Source organism: Cyprinus carpio, unplaced genomic scaffold (assembly GCF_018340385.1).
Source record: "Cyprinus carpio isolate SPL01 unplaced genomic scaffold, ASM1834038v1 S000006585, whole genome shotgun sequence".
Taxonomy (NCBI): domain Eukaryota; kingdom Metazoa; phylum Chordata; class Actinopteri; order Cypriniformes; family Cyprinidae; genus Cyprinus; species Cyprinus carpio.
Genome location: NW_024879238.1, coordinates 822,439 through 844,491, shown reverse-complemented (window position 1 = coordinate 844,491; position 22,053 = coordinate 822,439). Strand labels below are relative to the sequence as shown.

Below are 22,053 nucleotides of genomic sequence, written 5' to 3'. Positions count from 1 at the left end.
ATTAGCGTAGATGCCATTCTTCAAACGATGTAGCAAGTACATCGGGTGTTAAGTAAGTGTTCCTGGTTCCGGTTTTACCTGCACAAGGGGTTTAATGCTTGAGCCTAAAACATACGTTGAACGGATTTGGATATTAGAAGCAGCTTAGTGTGTTATGTGTAACTAGGTTAAAGAGATGGGTCTTTAATCTCGATTTAAACTGCAAGAGTGTGTCCTGCCTCCGAACAATGTTAGGTAGGTATTATTCCAGAGTTTAGGTGCATAAATAGGAAAAGGATCTGCCCTCCGCAGGTGATTTGATATGCTAGGTATTATCAAATTGCCAGAGTTTTGAGAACACAGCGGACGTGGGAGGGACATAATGTAACACGCGCCGTTCAAATATGAGGGAGAGTGCTACAACATGCAGGGCTCACTAAGTCATATAGCAAGATTTTAAAAATTACTGTTATACGATATTTGATAGGGAGCCAGTGCAGTGGAGCTGTTCCGAGACCAGATACCGGCGGCTAATGTCGGTTCATATTGTCACTGGTTTTCGTTCCGAGAAAGAAAACTCTAGCTGTTGTCATGTTGGACTCGCTGTGAGTTTGTTTTATTAAGCGTGCAGAACAGAACCACCACCCAATTTAAAGCATTACACTACTATAACTTTGAGGTTGTTACACGCATGGCTTAACATTTCTGCATTTGAACATGAGAGCACAGGCCGTAACTAATTTCGCTATATTTTTGAAATGGAAAAAATGCTCACCTTGTGACAACTGCTAGATAACGTTGCTGCGACCCCTTCTCTGAAGGAAAATTGCTAGCATAAGAGCCCACCTAGCGTTCTCCTAAATGATGACGATGCAGAATTGACAGAGAGCGCATCAAGGCAGGCAGTGTTCAAGGTTTATTACCTGCCAGAGCTTCTTTCCACCGGTCTCTTATAATTACCACACTTTCTAGTAGTCTTTTTTGTACTGTTACTCAGAATTACAGTTAAGAAATGACTCGTCATCCAGTTTTTTATATCCTATGCATTCGTTAGCTTAACTATGGTCGTTTTTACTTGGCGGCTTCCTACTCCTCAAATTGTTCTTGATTTCTTATCGCTCTCCACGTGGGCCGCGACTCGAGTAATTCTCCTACACTCTGCAACCATAGTGTGTAGGGTCGCCTCACCTGACGTACATGTCTATGCTAAGTAAATCCCCATGATACAAGAGCTCAAACGACTGCTGTTGTCCTGATGATACATCTCCGCAAGGGTAACCCAATGTAAAGGCTGCATGGCTGTTTACTGACATTTTGATCCTTGCAATAATAGCCCCCGTTCCCCCCTCATCTGAGATTTAGAAAGTACAAGTAGCTCATAACAGTCATTACTGCTGTGGTGTTGGGGAAATGTCAAACACTGGTTGATGCTTTATTTTTCATTAATTAGCCATGGTTAACTGAATTAAATACCGGGGTATTTATGTTATGTTTCTTCTAAAAGAGCGAAAAGTAATCAGATCTAGCAGTTTTTAATGCTTTTCGGTAGGATAGGTTTAATGTACCACCAAACAATATGAAAGACCTCAGTTTGTTTTCCTCCAGCTGCGCTCCATTTCTGGTCGGCTCTCTTTAGGGTGCGATTGTGCTCATTATATATAATTATATAAGTTTGGTTGAAAAATTTTTTTTTTTATATCCATGTTGATAATGAAAAAAAGATGCAGTTGGGATCAGCATTTATAGATATTCTGAACTCTATGGGATTAGACAAACACGTCTCAGGAACCTAATCCAGTGTCAAAAAACCATACTATTAGATTTAATACTGTCATATGGAATTGATTATGAAGGTGTTGAAATATGCAGCCAAAGCAATGTTATCTCAGATCATTATTTAGTTTTGTGAAACACTTTTATAGTAGCCAACTGTAAATTTACTTCTGTTCAAAGTATGGTAGAACCATCCACTTCTATCACAAAAGATGCTTTTGTAAAGTAAATCTAATATTACTTACATCCTAATTCCTTAAGCATATCCAACACCTCAGCAGAACAACTTGATGTATGTAACAGAAACTATAGAGACTCTCTCTATTTCTAGCATTTTAAATACAGTTGCTCCTTTACGCTTAAGGAAGAATAAGGAAAACAGTCTGACACCGTGGTATAAATGAGCATACTCGCACCCTAAAGAGAGCAGCCAGAAAATGGTGCGCCCAGGCTGGCGGAATACAAAACTACAGGTTTTTTCGTAGTTGCATTGGCAGGAAAAGTAACCTATCCTACAAGAAATAGAGAAAACTGAATCTGAACTGAGCTTGAATGAAGAACATCACTGAATTCAATGATGAACTGCTTTTTTTCCCTTTTTTTTTTTTTTTTTTTTTTTTTTTTTTTTTTTACCTTTAAGTCATTTGGCATTTTATTGACACAATGGTGTCCTAATTAATGTTTTTGTTCAGTTGCTTTGAGGGACAATCCTTTTTTGTTTTTAAAGCACCTATATAAAGTAAATGTGTGACTTGCCAAAAAAAGCATTAAAAACTACTAGATTGTAACGGTAACAACGGGTGATGGAAGCAAAGTGCAAGAGTGAAAATAAACCACAAGCTGTTTTATTTGAAGGCAGAGATACAAATGAGTCCAGGTGGAACAACGGCCATATGGTCACAGCGATTGACCAGACGATGATCCAGGAAGTGGCTGGTGATGGTGAGGTGAGGCAGCAGGGGAGAGCGTGACACAGGCCTGAGATGGGCAGTCCGTGGTGGTGAGTTGGTTTGTGCACTCCGGTGGTGAAGAGTGGACGGGGTTCCAGGGTCGACAACAGCGAAGCATACAGCCACAGAGAAGAAAGAACAAGAAACCAGCCAACCGAACAGAGAGATTTCATACAACCCTCTGACAAACACAAGATGAAAGCGACAGGGCAATAAGTAGGGATCGGGTAACTGGACTGGGCAGAAGAACAATCAACGGAGACGCCCACATGAAACAATCAGTGCTGACGAGCGACACACACAAACTCCACCCCACATAGTGCAAACCCGAGACAACGGTTTACCAACCATGACGTAGATCTGATTACTTTTTGTCTCTTTTAGAAGAAAACAAACATAACCCCAGGTATTTATTCAATACAGTGGCTAAATTAATAAAAAAAAAATAAAGCATCAACAGGTGTTGACATTTCCCAACAGCACAGCAGTAATGACTTTATGAACTACTTTACTTCTAAGATCGATACTATTAGAGATAAAATTGTAACCATGCAGTCATCAGCTACAGTATCACATCAGACAGTGCACTATAGATCCCCTGAGGAACAGTTCCACTCCTTCTTTACTATAGGAGAGGAAGAATTGTATAAACTTGTTAAATCATCTAAACCAACAACATGTATGTTAGACCCTTTTTTTTTTTTTTTTCTTCCATCTAAGCTCCTAAATGAGGTACTTCCAGAAGGCATAGATCCTCTTCTGACTATTATTAATTCATCATTGTCATTAGGATATGTCCCCCAAAACCTTCAACACTGGCTGTTATTAAGCCTCTCAATATCTCATAAAAAAAAAAAAAAACACAACTTGACCTCAAAGAACTAGTTAATTACATCTCAAATCTCCCTCTTTCATCCAAGATACTAGAAAAGGTAGTACCCTCACAATAAAATTCTTCTTAGAGACAAAAAATGGTATCTGTGAGGATTTCCAGTCTGGATTTAGACCGTATCATAATACTGAGACTGCTCTCCTTAGAGTTACAAATGACCTGCTCTTATCATCTGATCGTGGTTGTATTTCTCTATTAGTGCTATTGGATCTTAGAACTGCGTTCAACAATATTAACCACAACATTCTTTTTCATAGACTAGAAAACTTTGTTGGCATTAATGGAAGTGCATTAGCATGGATTAAATCATACTTAGATGACCGCCATCAGTTCGTAGCAGTGAATGAAGCGGTATCATATCTATCACAAGTGCAGTATGGAGTACCTCAAGGCTCAGTACTAGGGCCATTACCTCTTCATGCTTTACATTTCACCCTTGGGAGATATCATCAGGAAACACGGTGTTAGCTTTCACTGTATGATGATGATATTCAGCTCTATATTTCTTCGCGGCGGCCCGGTGAAACATACCAATTTGAAAAACTAACCGAATGCATAGTCGATATAAAAACTGATGACGAGTAATTTCTTACTGCTAAATTCTGAAAAAACAGAGGTGTTAATTATAGGACCTTAAAACTCTGCATGTAATAACCTTGAACGCTGTCTAAGACTTGAAGGCTGCTCTGTCAATTCTTCATCATCAGTTAGGAACCTAGGTGTGCTATTTGATAGCAAACTTTCCTTAGAAAGCCACATAGCATTTGTAAAACTGCATTTTCGATCTCAAAAATACATCTAAATTACGACCTATGCTCTCAATGTCAAATGCAGAAATGTTAATCCATGCGTTTATGACCTCAAGGTTAGATTATTGTAATGCTTTAATGGGTGGTTGTTCTGCATGCTTAATAAACAAACTCCAGCTAGTCCAAAATGTAGCATCTAGAGTTCTTACTAGAACCAGGAAGTGTGACCATATTAGCACGGTTCTGTCAACACTGCACTGGCTCCCTATCAAACATTGTATAGATTTTAAAATCTTTCTTATTACTTATAAAGACCTGAATGGTTTAGCACCTCAGTATTTGAACGAGCTCTTATTGCATTATAGTCCTCCATGTCCGCTGCATTCTCAAAACTCTGGCAATTTGATAATACGTAGAATATCAAAATCAACTGCGGTCGGCAGATCCTTTTCCTATTTAGCGCCTAAACTCTGGAATAACCTACCTAACATTGTTCGGGAGGCAGACACACTCTTGCAGTTTAAATCTAGATTATAGACCCATCTCTTTAACCTGGCTTACACATAACACACTAATACGCTTCTAAAGACTTGACTTGACTTAAATTATACATGATATTATATTTACGAAAGATTGAGCCCAAAGGGCCCATATATAATGAAAATAAAATAGGCCCAAGCATAGACCTCTGTGGCAAACCACCATGTAATCTAGCAGATGTAGAACACAAATCTCCAAGGCAAACCGAGAAAGACCACCCTAAGGCTACAGTACCCTTAACAGCAACATCTTCCAAACGCTGAAATAAAATAACATGATCAACAGTATCAAAAGCAGCTGTGAGATCAAGTTAAATAAGAAGAATGAATGACTACCTTTCCAGAATCAACTGCCAACAGAATATCATTAAAAACCTTAAGAAGGGCAGATTCTGTACTATGAGGAGATGTAAAACCTGACTGAAACATATCTATAAGAGCATTTATATCTAAAGATGATGCAAACTGAGACAAAACAGCCTTTTGTAGGATTTTCGATAAGAAGGGAAGTTTCGATATAGGTCGGTAATTACTTAAAACAGTACAGTCTAAATTTGGTTTCTTAAAAAGTGACTGCACTACTGCATGTTTAAAACAAGTAGGGACATACCCATTAATTAAACTACTATTAAGAAGAGATTGAATATTTTACCTAAACAATCAAACAAATTTAACAACAGCCAATGAGGAAGAGGATCAGTATGCTCCAGCTGAGGTAGAGAAATAGATTCTAAACTACAAAATGAACTCTTGAAATTTAACAAAGAGTAAAAGGTCATTACTAGGATTATCTGTGACCGAAGATTATCAACTTTGTTACCACCAGATCCTTCTGTCCACCCTCATGAAGATGGGCATCTCAGGAACTGCAGCCCAGTGGTTCAAGTCTTACCTCTCTGGTAGGTCCTTCAGGGTGTCTTGCAGGGGTGAGGTTTCTTCACAATTTCTAGCTATAAGGCTCAGTGCTTGGACCACTTATCTTCTCCATCTACATGTCATCTTTAGGATCCGTCAGTCAGAAGCATGGCTTTTCTTATCATTGCTATGCTGATGACACTCAACTCTACAGTAGGTGGACATCCAAAACGTTGCTTCTACCGCCGCTCGTACCGCCGCCGTGGCGTCTGTAAAGTGCATTTGCAGTTTTTGACCGCTCAGTGGCGCTTTAATCACAAGTTTTCAAACAAGCGCATCAAAGCACATTTTCGCAAATAGACGTCAGTTTTGCCTCGCTGATGTGTTACATTTGACGGCTGCAGTCAGGGAAAATGAAAGAAAAACACTATAGTTAAAATATTTAATATTCACAGATGAAAGTTTTGGTAATTATGAAGTTATGTGCATTTCTTAGAGCGAATTCAAGCAGGATAAATGCCAAGCCTGTGCCTGAGCCTGTGCTTATATTTTCTCTAAGCTACACAGTATTACACCATATTTTAGATTTTGACACATTTAATAGGTGTGCAGTATTATTTATATAATATGAATTTATGTTTTATATTATTCAAAATAAATTGTGGTTTACTTTGCATCATAGCATTAAAAGTGGTAGCCTATTTAGTGAGCTAGGCTACATGGATTTATATGCAAAATGTCAAGTATTCTCATATATTAGGCCTATATTTTAATTTATATTTTAAAATTCATTTAATAAAACAACATGCATTTTTGTTATTCGTTACCTGTCCTTTATTTTGACAGACAACTTCTTGGGAAAATATATTTGTCTGTACACTGATCAAGAAATTGTTGCGTGTTTTATAAATTATTTTCTTTATTTTAGTAAAACGTTAGGCACTGTATAATTTCGTTCCCATTATTTAGGCCTAATTAAAACAAGAAACGAATAAATTAAACCTGCACGATTTAGCTAAATCATTGAAATTCTAAAGAATGGACTGATTAATAAAACGTCCTCATGATTAAACTCAAGTTCTCTCATTATAATCAAAGTGCAAATGATGTAAAAAAGACCTTCATTAATAGACAACTTCAGTGATTTTAAAGAGAGCCGCCGTTACTTGCTTACATAGAATTTAAGTTAAAAAAAAATTAAATTGCAGCCGCAGCATTTATTTTTATTTGTTTTTTTCTTCATTACAAATCTTGTTTAGTTTTATTTGGATATGTGCAAGTAAAAAATAATTTACGTTGTAATGCATATGCAAAATGTGAATAATTATTCATTTTTAAGTGTTTGTGCGAAAATTATTAATGCGCATGCAGGACAGGGAGGTGCCCTCTAGATCACTTGAATTTTTGGTCCCACTTCATATTAAGTGGCCTTAACTACCATGTACTTACATTTTAATTAATCATTTGGTACAATGTACTTATTGTGTACATACATGTTTTTACATTGTGCATATATTTTTTAAAAATACCTGCATGTAATTACATCTGTAATTAATTTCTGTAATTACATTTATAATTACACTGTTGACAAATCCCTTACACCTTAACCCACCCTTAAACCTACCCATACCAAGAAACCTGTCCCTAACCTTACCCATATTCCACCTCAATAGATGCAAAAGTGTTTTGCAATACAGTATGAACACAATAAGTACATTGTACTTATTTTTTGATGCAAGTACATAGTAGTTAAGGCCACTTAATATAAAGTGGGACCGAATTTTTTCCTGATAATGAATTAACTTAAAATTGTGGTGTCTCACATACATGAGAAATATATCTACAGAAAGCTTGAAATGTCTTTTAAACGAATCAATTCAGAACGAAAGCATTATGTAATCTGTGAAGGTTGTATTTCTCTTTAAAGGCGTGTTCATGTGGAGAGAGTCAGCACTGTGAATTTCATCTTGCAGCCAACAAGGAAAACATTTGTTTATTAATAAATAATTAAAATGTCTCATTTTTTACAATTATTAGGCTACTTCTGCCTGTGCTTTGGGGCAAACTTAATGCATGTGCTTGAGCACGGAATATATTAAGGCTCATTATGGATTATAGATGCAAATGTAATATAAACCTGCGATTAGTTGAATAATGACAAATGAACGACTAGTAACTAGAAAAATCTTACATGGGAGGCAAACCTATTAAATAGCCTCTAGACATCTCTGTTAAAGTTTTTAAAGCATTTTATATGCGTTTGCATAAATTCATCTTTCAGAACGGTCTGTAATGGAGAGATACCTTAACACTGAATTTTCCTCTGAAACACAAAAACGAAAATTGAAATAAAATTGATATATTTTTTTTTGAGAATGGCCAACCCTTCTCTGCAGATATTGTTGCTTCTGTTTGGGCATTGTAAATAGGCTACAAAAAATAAATAAAATAATAATAATAATAATGTCTCCAAAAACTCCAAAATGTTTTTTTGTCATGTCTGTAACGCATGTGTATTCCCAAATCTAAAAAAGCCTATAAAACATCATAGACAGATCATACTGATGAAAAACATAAAGAGATGGTTCAATATATTGGTTATGAAAAGGCTATATTCTGTGAGAATTTATATTTCATAGTCTAAAAAAATATTGTTTAGACGAAACAAAATAAAATTAACGCAACAGTTTGCGATTTTTTTTTTTTTTTTTTGAGTAAAGGCAACTTCCTCTGAAGTTATAATAATAATAAACTATATTGCGCTATACATTAGTCAACATTTGAAGTGGATCAAAACCTTTCTTCAAAGTTGCCCTAAAACCAAAATGACGAGTCCTATCTAAACCTGTTCTACAAGTTTGATACCCTCATAAGACACTGTCCATATGAAAGACCAAGAGATTCACACATTTATATCAACCCCCACAAGCTATGCATAACTACCCCAGCCCCCTCCAGCTGAACTGAATTCGGTCTGTTTTTTGGCTGTGAGGAATGGTGTTGTCATGTTACTGGGCTGAAACATGCCTGCACTCACAGCAGATCTACTCTTTTTATTCATTATTTTCCCACAGCCCATATTATTGTTTTCACAAGACCATAATAATAACAAATTATCAATTGATAATTAATCATTATTTTACGAAAATCATTGTTATTTGTGAACGTAGCGTTTGCGGGAAGGCTTTAGACCAAGCGGAGTCCTCCATCAGCTGCTCCCGCTTCACAGCGCGCGTGACTCGCACTAACTGCACCCAGCTTCAAAGTCCACAAGTTTTGATTTAACTAAATCAGTTTGAGCGAATACAACTTACTGATCATGAGCCCAACATTTAGCAAGGCAGGAAAACATTCAGTCTACCTGAAGGAAGATGTATTTCATTGTAAGTTAATGCTGTTAAATAGAGAGTTAAATAGAGAAAGAGAGAGAGAGAGAGAGAGAGAAATAAAAAAATCTGTGTTGGCTATTCCTAAACTTGGAGCTCATTATATTGAAGTACAAATCCAAACACCAGAAGCAAACTACTCTCTCAGTGTTCTTTTATTGAAAAGTATGCATTTTGTTTATTCACAGGCTATATGGTTGAAATAATATTTTAGTTCAAAACTTTAAGTGCCATTGTTTAAAAAAAAAATGCTTGATTGGCTAACGTTTCATAGACCCTTAGTTGTTATGCTTTAAAATCCCATAACATTTGTAATTTCACAGTATTTTCACATCCTAAAATCACTAACCTTTAAAGTCACAATTCTATAAATGGTAAAATTTACTCAGGGCCGATGGCACTTTCAAATACATTTTTTTTTTTTTTTTTTTTTTTTTTTTTTAGAATAATTGTAGCTTACATAAATAGGTGAAGCAAAACACATATTGAATAAATTTGGATCGTCCCTTATTTTTTCCCTTATTTTCTTAAAGAATAAACACTTATTTTCTACAAGAATAAACATGATAACATATTAATAATTCATAGAAATAATTTAAGCAATTAAAACCTGTTAACATATTATTAATTCATATAAATAATTTATGCATTTAAAACATTTTTTTAAAAACTTGAACTTCAATACTATGTAAAACTGACTTTAAAATCTCACAAGGAGTTTATAAGTTAAAAAGGGTAAAATGTCTCAGTGCATGTTAAATAGCCTAAATGAACTTGTGTTAACAATATAATTAGAACTAACAATATAATTACAATTTTTTTAAATGAACAATTCCTGTTATAAAATGGACGGACAGCACCCTTTATATCAAAACATTTTTAAATCGTCCACAGCTGAGCAACGCGCGAGGCAGGGTTGAGCGTTGCGAAGTGAATGTGCTGCACAAAGTCATTTTCAGATGCAATTAAAATAAAAAAAAATTAAAAAAAACCCTGGACAGCCTAGATTAGGCCCAGACTCTGTTCCTAAGTATATAAAAAGTTTTGGTTAAGACACAGTAACAAATTTTAACCGATTAATCACCTATTTTCGTCTGCTGCATGTTATTTTATTTATTTATTTATTTTTTAAAACAGGCTAAAAAATCTATTAAGTTTGTGAGAGGAAAAAAATATATAAGTCATGTATAAGTTGCATTTTATTACATTCAGAAATAATAACGGCTGGCCTAATAATGTTATAATGTGCCAAACAGGATATTTTAGTTCTTCTTCACTTTACAACAAATCCTTTAAATTTAACAAATTTATCAGAACAGAACAATAATAACAAATATATAATTCTAATGGATAAATAAAATTGCAGTATATAATAATATAGGCTTAGCTATAAAAAACAAACAAAAAAAATTAATGAATAATAATATAAAGCGAACCATAAAGGTAAGGTTGGGCTCTCATTTGGGAGAAAATCCAAACGTTTCCATATTCGTGATGTTGCCTATTTCAAGCTTAACTATTATTCAGTTAGGAAAAATAGGCTTTGTAGTTCACGCGTGTTTCAGTATCGACGAAAAAAAAAAAATATGCCAAAGTGGACCGCTGCTCGCGCCGAATGGCACGGTGAACGACTACTGTTTCCAATGAATGGTGCGCGCGCGGCACCAGCGCGATCAAACCGGCTGAAACAGAAAATACAAATTTTTTGGTCACACAGTAAAGGCATAATTAACAAATGCAAAGTGTTAGCAGTGTTTGAAGAATCAAGAATAATAACAGAATTAATAATAATTATTGCTAAATGCTGGACCGTTCCCATTTTGATCTGCAAATGGAACCTGAAGGATTTTTTTTAAACCAAGAATTGAACCGAAATGAAAAAACATTTAGCTTTTATGCATATATATAGGCCTTATTTAATGACTGTTTAATAACAATAGCAAACATAAGATCCTTTGTGTACAAGGTCTTCTTTTAATTTTTTTGATGAGTAGACTGTAGCCTAAGACTATCCTACATTTTGAAATTAACTCACACTGTACATTTTTTTAATGGTTTTTTAAAGATGGTACACAAATGTTATTTCAGAATATGTGTTATTGTTGTTTTACCTCCTCCTTTTATCTCATTTTACAAATTACATTCAGTTCGCGCAATCCGTCCCCTTTTGCACCCACCTGGCGGTAGTTTTGCGAATGAAATTTACCACGCGACTGACTTGCAGTTAACGCCGCTGGCCCTGCGGGGCGAGCGGTATTACCCATTTGGTTTGTCTACCATCTGTACTTCTCATTCCAACCAGATGGGGAATCCAACAATAGCTTGCTCGTATTGCAGCCTGTCTGAGAGACATTTCTAGCTGGATGAAGGTTCACAACCTTCAACTCAACCTTGCTAAAACAGAACTGCTTGTGGTCTCAGCCAACCCTGCACTTCATTACAACCTCTCTATACAGCTGGGTTCCGTCAACCATAAACTTCTCATCTTCCAGGAGAGCCCGGAACCTTGGAGTTGTTGATTAATGACAAGGTAAGCTTCACAGACCATATGGCTACAATTGCCCTCCGCCTAGCCGGTTTCAGGCTTACAACCCCAAGGAAGATTTAGACCCCTTCCTGGTCCAGAGCATAGCGCCGCCATCACTTCAACTCTTTCTTATCCCCCCTGGCCCACGTTCTTGGTTACTCTCTACAGACTTGCTATTGTAATGCTCTCTTAGCAGGCCTTTCTGCATTGTATCTATGAAGCCCTGGTGCAAACTGATCCAGACTGCAGCAGCGAGCGTCTTTAATCGCAGAAACCAGCTTATGTTACTGCTCCTCTCATCAAGTTACAACTGCCTACCAATGATGCTGGCCATCCAATTTCAAGGTTTTCACGACCCCTGGCGCTGCACCAATATACCTAACTCACTCACTCGTTCAACACTTCGCGCACTGTTTTCTGCAGAGTTGAACACCGCCTCACGGGTTCCCTCCCCAAAGAGACCACAAAAACAAATCCACTCTTTTCCTGTGACTGTGCCCAGTGGTGATGGACTGAACGCCATCGTCACTCTCATATTCGAACAGCTCGGAGTCTTTTAGCCATTTTCAAACCCAACCAAATAACACAATCTAAATAAACATATATTTTTGCTCAGCCCTTCACCAACTATCCTCAGCCCTTACTTATTTACCTGTCCCCGTGAAAGTGCACCCCCCATAAATACATCAGTACCCACCTCGCGTTTTCTTTACTCGTCTTATTTTTGTATTTGCAATCAATCCGGCCTTAATGATAAGGGAGGAGTAGATCAAAACTTTTCGGCACATTTGTTCGAATCTATACCAGTCCACCCCTTATAACAGGGGATCTTGAAACCAACTGCCGCGACCACATTGCTCCATTGAACACAGTGTGTGTTGGTTTAGGACACCCGTTACGCCCCAACGCCCGCTCCTTGTGGGTGCTGCAGGCTGTGTGCCGGTCCGACGCACAAGAGGTGCCCTTAATCCTCATCTGTGGTCCCTCTTCTATAACGGTCATTAGTTAACATTAGTTTAAGTAACCATAGTTCAACATCATATAAAAAAATACATACTCATGAAAACAGTATTTCCACAGCATTTTTACTCTTAGTTCCTGTTACTTTTTCAAAAGGGGTCATTTACTAATGGCATTATTCAAATCACAAGTGTGTGTTTGTACACATTAATGCTTTGTGAGATCACATGAACAATGAATTATTAGTATTTTCTTAACATTAACCAAGATTAAATAACATTGTGTAATAAATGTATTGTTTCATTGTTCATTCCATGTTAGTTAAGACATTAATGTTAAGCAAATGACATTCTTATTGTAAAGGTCTACGCATTAATATTTTCATTCATACTGTTGAACTGGAGATCCAGTACTTTTCTCTCTTGTTTTATTTTCATAGAAGCTTCAAAGCAAGATGAGAAAGCAAGAATATTGTGTCCTTGCCGTTTAATCAGTATCCTTAACGTCCGTTGGGTCGAAAAAGACAAAAAACTCACTAAAACAAAGTAAAAAAATCATTTGACTGATATCTTTTCTCCCCAAAGATTTCTACCTGACTATCGTATAAGATATCGCGATATCGTGACATTCATTATAGGCCACCTAACCGGTGATATGAAAATCCGATATATGCTGACAGCCCTAGGTAGGGTACAATATCCTTTTCTTAAAATCACACTTTACATGGACAGGGTCAGTGCTGAAAATATACCGATCTGTAAAATAAAATACCCCCAGTGCTGTTCTTATTTTAGGGTGGGGCTTTCAATATGGTTTTAAATAGTTGATTTAGACATGTTTCCTCCTAAGAGCTGGCTTTCTATAGAGTCCTATTATGGGAAAATTTCACTTTTTTGTGGTTGTTTTGTGTTCACATTGTTTTCCTCCCTACCTGCGGACGTGTCGCTGTTGGACAGTGTTATATCTCTAGCTTAATCCGACTTTTGCCCGTGCATGCTGGTTGTGTGATCGTAGCTGGGTGTAGCTTTTGTTTTTCTCTGAGAATTCTCATCTTACTGTCACTCTTACTGATGTTTAAAGTGGATAAAATATAACTTAAATTCCCACCATATTTGAATATTCTCTATCAATCTAATCTGATTAATTGTGATCATTCGCTTTTATTCTACAATCCCAGACCATCTGGGACGGTTCCCAGTATGTTTGAGTGCATATTTCCACTGGTCGAAACAGTGCCGATCAGGTTCCTATCCTGCTGTACAGGCTCGTGTCTGATTTAAAGGAAATGAGGGACTGGACGAATTTTGTAGCGCTATGACAAAGTAATTGGTTGAGAAAAAATATTGATTTTACTTTAGCGTAAAGTACTTTCATAAACTACTATTAGCGCATTCATTAAGGAAAAAAAAAGCTGCATTTTAAAAAAAAAGTGTGTTATTCTCTTACATACTGTGATGTATTTTAGGTAGTGAAGTAGTACAAGTCTTCCAGGTATTCTCGCAGAAGATAAAAAACTTCATGATGGAGTATGCGGTTCATTTAATATTTACTGCCTGTGTACTGTTGTAGCATTTTACTTCCTGAAGATGTTTAGGGTTATTTTACATTTAAAATACTTTATATAGGCCTATTGTTGGGCCGTTTAATGGACAACATTCCATGATATTGTAAAGGACACCGTGAAGTTTGTACATGGAGCTCGTCCTGTGAGAAAAACGAACAACAAAAAACAAACTCAGTAGGCCTCTTTCATTTGGATTGCTCAAGTCAACTTCACCTTTAGTTCTATATGCACTTTAAACAAAAAAGATTGTGGCTAAGCAACTGAATCAACAGCGTAGGGAAAAGGCAGTTGTGTCCAATAATGCAAAATGACAGTTAAAGGCGTTCATCACTGAATTCAGGTCATTGTCATCATGCAGCTCAGTTCAGTTTAAATAGTATTCTGTGCAAATAATTTGCAATCGAAGTCAACAATATCGCTTGTAACTGAAGTTCTCCCCAGACTACGCAAGCCAAATGGCGACAGCGGCACAGGAACCAAACGCACATCGGTGGCACAGAATGGAGAACAAATATACCTTGGGATGAAAATACCAGGCTCAGTTGCGGGGGCCAGTGTTCTCCTCTGAGCCAGACGGAAACCAGCACGTTCAATTTCCAGGCTGCAAGCAAAAGTCATATTGTGGCAGAAGAATCATCTGTTTCCTGTGGTCTTGGCCCTGTGGTCTGTCTGAGACAGCGGTCTTCTACATTCGTGTATCTGTCCTCTGGGCGCTCTAGTTGTCCTGGTCCGTCCTCTGTCTTTCGTGGGCTTTGTAGAGGTCTCTTTCTAGTTGCTTGACCAGTCCACGCTTCTGCGCGTCTGGATACTTTCACTGGATCCGGGTATGCCTGCAGTGACCCTACTGATTCTGGATACAGACTGTGTCTGGATGGGCTACGTGGTACCTCGGAAATCAAAGAGCGGAAACACAGACTAATATTTTGCGTAGATGCCATTCTTCTAATGATGTGCAATACCATTGTGTGTTGGGAAGTGTTCCACGGTTCGCGTGTTTCTCCTAATTAATGCAGCTAACAAATCTTTTTTTTTTAAACGATTTGGATATTAGAGCGTATTAGATGGGGTTAATGTGTCAGCCAGGTTAAAGAGATAGAAGGTCTTTAATCTAGATTCAAACTGCAAAAGGGTTCTGCCTTCCCGAACAATTTAGGCAGTTTATTCCAGAGTTATTATCAAATTGCCTGAGTTTTTGAGAATTCAGTGGACCATGGAGGACTATAATGTAACAGAGGCTTCTGGTCAAATACTGAGATGACATAAACCATTTCAGGCTTTATAAGTAAATAATCAAGAGTTTTTAAAATCTATACGATGTTTGATAGGGAGCCAATGGTAGGTGTTGAGAGAACTGGGCTTATAGGTCATACTCCGGTTCTAGAAGAACACTAGCTGCTGCTTGTGGACCAGCTGAGTACTATTTATTAAGCGTGCGAGAACAACCACCCATTAAAGCCTTACAATAATCTAACCTTGAGGTCCATGAAGCATGGATAACATTTCTGCATTTCACATCTTCGAGCATAGTCCGTAATTTAGATACTAGTCTTTGAGATGGGAAAATGCAGTTTTACAAATGCTAGAAACGTGGCTTCTAAGGAAAACATTGCTATCAAATTAGCACACCTTAGGTTCTCTACTGATGACGAAGAATTGACAGAGCAGGCTCATAAGTCTTAAGACAGCGTTCTAGGTTATTACTTCAGACTTGTAGGCCCTATAATGTAACACCTCTGTTTTTTTCAGAATCTCGCAATAAGAAATTATCTTCAACCCAGTTTTTTATATCGACTATGCATTCCGTTTTTATCACTTTTTCGAAATTTGGTAATGTTTTCGCGGGCCACAAAGAAAATATAGAGTCTGAGTACATCAGCATTAACAGATAAAGCTAACACCCGTGTAGTCCGATGATATCGCCCATGTAACTAGTTAAGCTGTGAAGAGTAATGGCCGTAGTACTGAGCCTTGAGGTACTCCATACTGCACTTGTGATTGATATGATACCTCTCCTTGTTTTCTCTAAAAGAGCACACAAAAGAAATCAGACTCGCTTTTAATGCTTTTCTGTAGGATAAGGTTACCTTCCCGCCAAGCAAATACGAAATCCTCTAGTTTTGTTTTCCGCCAGCTGTGCCTCCATTATCAAGGCTGCTCTCTTAGGGTGTGAGTGTGCTCATTACCGGTGTCATACTGTTTTACCTTAACTTCCTTTAAGCTGAAAGGAGCAAATGTAGTTTAAAATGCTAGAAAAAGAGAGAGTCCATAGTTTCTGGTTATCATCTTAAAGTTTGTTCGGTAGGTTTGGATATGCTAAGGAGTTGAACTGATTTCAATAAGCACAAGCTTGTGATCATTGTTTATCCGTATTGCATCTGTTTTTTATTGGTTGAACCTCAAATTACATAGGTTACTCTAAAGTGGTTTGTATTTTCTATTTCGGGGAACAGACACAGCTCTATAGTGTTGAAGCTAGGTTGAAAGACAATCTCTATGTGCTGAGAATTACCTACTTCTTTGACGTGAGGCAGCTAGGCAGACGGTCGGTTTAGACCAGTCCTTCTGTTCCTGACCTTGGCCCCTAGTTAGTCCAGTACAAACTCTAAGACTATGTGCCATAGTTCTGAGAGAAACGCGACACAACCCAGGAGGATGGAAACCATCTCTTTATCAACGGTCAGGTCCCCCAAAGATCTCCAATTTTCCTTGAAACCTATGTTATTCTGCGGCACCACTTAGACATCCAATGAGTGATGACAATCTGCTATGTATCTCATCACCACGGTACAGGAGGGGACCAGAGTGCATATTACACAGTGGTTCTCCACATGGCTTGCCACGCGTCCACACACCTCTTTAATGTTCTTTTAGTGATCCTCCGACTGGCCAGAGTTCGAACATCATTAGCTCCTGCGTGAATAACAATCTTACTGTATTTACATTTATCATTAGCCAGACACTTTTAAATTTGTCAAGATGTGCAGGCGCTCTTGGCTCCCGGTAAAGCATTGGACTAGGGGGGGTGTGGTGGGGGGGGGGGGGGGTGCTGGTGTCTCTATTTTCACATCTGTACATAGAATCGCCCATAACTAGAAAACTTTCTGTCAGTTTTCGCAGGTCAGTGGCTCATCACTGAGTGTTGAAACTCGTTTAATGTTTTGATCGGAACCGAAGAGGTTGTTTAGACCGGACTATGCCGGCCTCACAGTCACCCAGTTGCCCTGCTGCAAAGGCGCTGTACCGAACGAACATGTACAGGACCCCCTGAGCTAGTCGCCCTCCAAAGCCTTATCTAGAGCCATTACATTCTTACTGCCTCAATTTAAAGTGTTTGGATGCGTGTCTCTAATTCTGAAATCCCTTTTCAGCCTAGCCATTTCCCTGGCATTAGCACATGTGAATCCCTCGTCACGACAAAGAGAGATAAACTATACATGTTGGCAAGCAGTGCAAACAACAATAACAAGAGAACCATTACTCAACCCTTGCTTATGATGAAAGATTCCTTACCACAGTTGCTTGATTAACTTTGTGCAACCGGAGCAAGAGAGTAGCGAGAGAGAGGAGAGGAGAATGTGAATATTACGGAATGTATTTTGTTACACTCCACAACTTTGTTATTGGTAGTCAGAAGAAATGACCAGTTTATTGTCTTAAATAGTAACAACAGTTGCTACTCAACTGCGAACCTATCAAGGGGCTGCCGAAGCACTCAGGACCGTGCTAGCCTACGGAGGACTCTTCTTCTTGCCTAGCCACTGCGCACAGCTGTCCCTTGGATGAGCGGCCAGTACGATTGTAAGGTGACCTGTTTATATTCAGCTCATATCCACGAACAGGGTTCATTTAGCAACACCTTTATTATTTATTTATTAACTCGTTGCTAAGTTGAGTTTTTGCAGGAGCACAGTAACGTAGCTGGGTAGGTAGTGGTGGCAAGGACAGTGCGTCCAGTGAGGGAAAAGGTGAGAGCAATAGATAATTCCCTGTTCCAGTCACTAAAGGAGTTAATGAGCCTTTCCTAGGTCTGGTAGGTTCTACCGTTGTTTTCTTGTATTATTTTCGACCGGTCGTTGCCCTTTATGACGGACTCTATTGAAAGCTAAGTCCTATTTGTGTTAGGTCTGTAGTCGTTGTCAGATGCCCTTTGAGGCAGTGAAACTCCGTTTGTTAACCACACACCTGTCCAATGGCACCTCAACATTTGGGGGAAAAAATACTAGGAAAGTCGTAGGAGCCCCCAAAAAGTTTGATACCAGAAATTTTCCAAAATATCTTCTTTACACAAAATTGACATGACACTCAAGCCTTCTGGAGTCCAGTGACACGGTCTCATAATCAGGCAGATGTGCCTTTCTCCACTAACTATCCATATTCAACAGAATTGTGTTGATAGTTTTGACAGGACAGTGACAAGCCTATGTTGATTTAATAAAGAGAGTCACCAGCGGATCATAGTCTGGTGGCTCCAGACAGTTGAAGTGGTTATACCAGACACTGAGCAAGGTAAGGCAAAGGTCAAGGACAGTCCACATAACAAAAATCTAAATACTTGATTTTTTTCCATGTGCAGTAGTACGGCAATAATTTTACCTGTTGAAGAGGCCAGTCTCTCTGCTGGGCCAGAGTCGTGGCTGTCCCTCACTGTGTCCTTCCATCACTGGCTTCCCTTATTCATCTCCAGGGCCAGCTCCTGTTGTGGTCAAGTCTTGGGTGGAGGCCACCCCCCGTGCCAGTATATGAGCCTTTTTTTCAATGCTAAAAATCAACAAGACAATAAAATATGGCAGCAGACACTATTCACCTAATTTGTCTTTTTTTTTTTTTTCACAAATCAAGTCACTTACCAGCCTCAAAATGTTTGTACTTGCTGCCAGGTCCTTTTTTGGCCAGACACGCTTGTTCTTTAAAAAGGATAGATAGATAAGAGAGAAAAAATTTAATAAACGTTAGATAGATAAAAACAGATAAAAATTATCAGATTGGATTAAATCAATTAATAGAAAACTAAAAACCTAAATACAAACAGATAAAGAGGACATGAGATAGATTAAAAGACAGATAAAGAACAAAATAGATCAAATACTGTAGATAGCATAGTGGATAGTGGTAGCATGGCGACAATAGCGGACCAAAGCTGTGAAGCATAGTCCAAATAACAGTGCTCCACTGAAGCCATTTCTTTTATTAATAATTACATTCAAGGGTATTTGTTCATTTCCCTAAATTAACAGGTGGAACTTTGCCTTAAATGTGAACAAGTGGACCATGCATGTTACTATGCAAGCACAGGTATGATTAATGCAAACACTTAACCACTATGCAAATCTACAGTATTTGATCTATTTTGTCATTTTATCATGTCGTTTAATCTACGCACCTCTCTTTTATATATTTTTATTTAGGTTTTTTTTTTCCTAATTGATTTAATCATAACTATATCTGAAATTAAAACTTTGTCTTGTGTTTTATTAAAGAAGTGTATTTCCCTTTTACCATATGTATATGTTAACACCTCTTCTATCTAGTGGTCAATTAGACGAAGCCGTTTGCTCAGTTGGCGAAGGAAGGATGTGCTCTGCCACGGGTTTTATTCCATTTTTGCCTCATGGTTCTCTGTGACGATCCAGTGGTCATGTTTCAGAATGCGTTTGGGGGATGTGATGCACGGTGCACTTATCCCAACTATCTACACTTGGCTTGACATAGCTGCACGCTTCATCCTGGCTTAGCAACTGTGCAACAGACTAAGCCAGGATGTGCTGATTGAACTAGGTCAAGGCGCTCCTTTTTGTTATCCTGGCTTTCGTAATTTACTTTTGTGCAATACCCTCTGGAGAAATTACAGCTGGAAACAACAGTGGCTGTTCAGGTAATAAAGTCTCTGATCTGTGTGAAAAACCACGGATAATCTGCTGCTTTCATTGTGAAGAAATTGAATCATAAGCTTTTATCAGGCGCTCATTGAGCGTTATGAGTGATGTTGATTGTGTTTGTGTTACTTCTTGAGCGAGTTCAGCAGATTCAGAGATGCTATTTTGCTCCCATCTTGTTTTTTTACTGTACCATGCTTCCTCTAGGTTTAATTTTTAGCCAGCATTGAGTGTCCTTTCATTTTTTTTATGCTGATGACACCCAAATCTATCTACCCTTTTAAAACACAATGACAAGAATGGTTTAAGCCATTGTCTTTGGAGCCTCTGTGGTAAAGGAATAACTGAATTTTAACTGTTTCACTTTTTTAAACTCTTCTTATCAAAACCAACGGAATTGAATTAAAACTTTTTGGGAGTTCTTTTTGATTCTCTCTTAAGTTTGATCAACATTAACTCAGTAGTTAAGTCATGTTTTTTCCATCTTAAACTTGTCAAAAGTTAGATCTTTTCTATCTTTTAAAGATCTTGAAAGAGTTATACATGCTTCTGTTTTATAACGTTTGGACTATTGGACTACCCAAATCCTCCATGTCATGCCTTCAAATGGTTCAAAAGACCACAGACAGGTTTTTAACAGGGGTTCGTAAAGGAGAACAGATTACTCTGATTGTAATGTCTCTAAACTGGTTGCCAGTGCATTAGATTAAAAACATTTGCTCTTTGTTTTTCACGTCCTTTTACATGGTTCTGGCAATTTCATCTTTCGTCCGATTCTTGTACACGTGCGTCGTTGTCTGCCATGGTGTTTCTTTGTGATCCTCAGTGTTTGCCTCAGTAAATCAAAGATCCAGAGTAAAGGTGGAAGGTGGACCGGTTTTTTGGCGGCGGCTGGCGCTTAGCTTATAGGAACAGCTCTCTATCTGTTGAGAACCACACCTTCTCTACATGACTTAACCTCTATCGTGACAGTCATCTTTTTAGTTTTGCATTCAATTCTATTATCTTGGTTCCTTATATTGTATGGTTGTTTATTTATCTATCCTCTTTTGTACGCACATGTGGTCAACTCCTGTTTATGTGTGCTTTAAGTAGTAGAAAAGAGTGGTGGGAGAGAAAGAGCTTCTTCCATGTCAAAGCCCCCAAGCTATGGAGTGCCTTTCCTTACCTACCCATCAGAATGCTTTAAAATGCCTGGTTTTTTTTTAAAACACCACTTAAGGTATGTTATTTTCTTAATTTAACTGTTGTGTAATGTGTGCACTTTGGGTTTTTAAGATGAGGGCCTACTCTTCCATGAACAACCCTCCTGAAACACATGATGATTCACCTGATTGTATTATGCTGTGATTTGATATGATTGACACAAGAAACGCAGATGTAATCTTCATTAGATCTGGAGGATCTGCAGGGCGTCATGTTCTTATCTGCTGTTAGAATCAAGGTCAGTTCAAGCTGAGGGAGAGGGAGGAGTAAACAAAAAAGGTGTGACATGGGACCACAGCCTTTGATGAACTGTATAGAAGAGGGTCACAAAAGCCAGAGAAAGAGATAAAAGAAAAAGAAAGAAGATGGATGATATTGAGAGGAACCAGAAAGAGGAGAACGGGGGAGCTCCCGATCAGTGGTGCTCAAACATACGGCCTGCAGGGTACACACACTGGGCAAACCAAAGATACAACAACACAGCCAGTCAGCAGACACGTGGGATACACATTGCAGGTCTTGGAACAACATCATTCACCGATAGGCAACTGGACTGCAGTGATCTCACTTTAAACTCGTGTAAGTCAGGATGGATGAATTAATATCCTGATCGCAAAATGGACTGCTTGCCCATAAAACATCAAGGAACAAGAGTTCGAGAGGTTTTCAATTTGACCCATGGGGTCTATAAACATACAAGGAAAACAGGAATCAGGATGTCCAGACGTGTCAATTTTGGGACACTGGGCTGGGTCAAATCATCGGGGCTGGTAAGCGAGAGGTCTGCGGGCGAAGGGTCA

The 22,053-nt window shown here is 38.2% G+C and overlaps 1 pseudogene; it reads right to left on the bottom strand.

Moving 5' to 3' along the window:
- Positions 1-2,597: 2,597 nt before the first annotated feature.
- Positions 2,598-22,053, bottom strand: part of LOC122144053 — a 54,169-nt pseudogene continuing 34,713 nt past the window's right edge.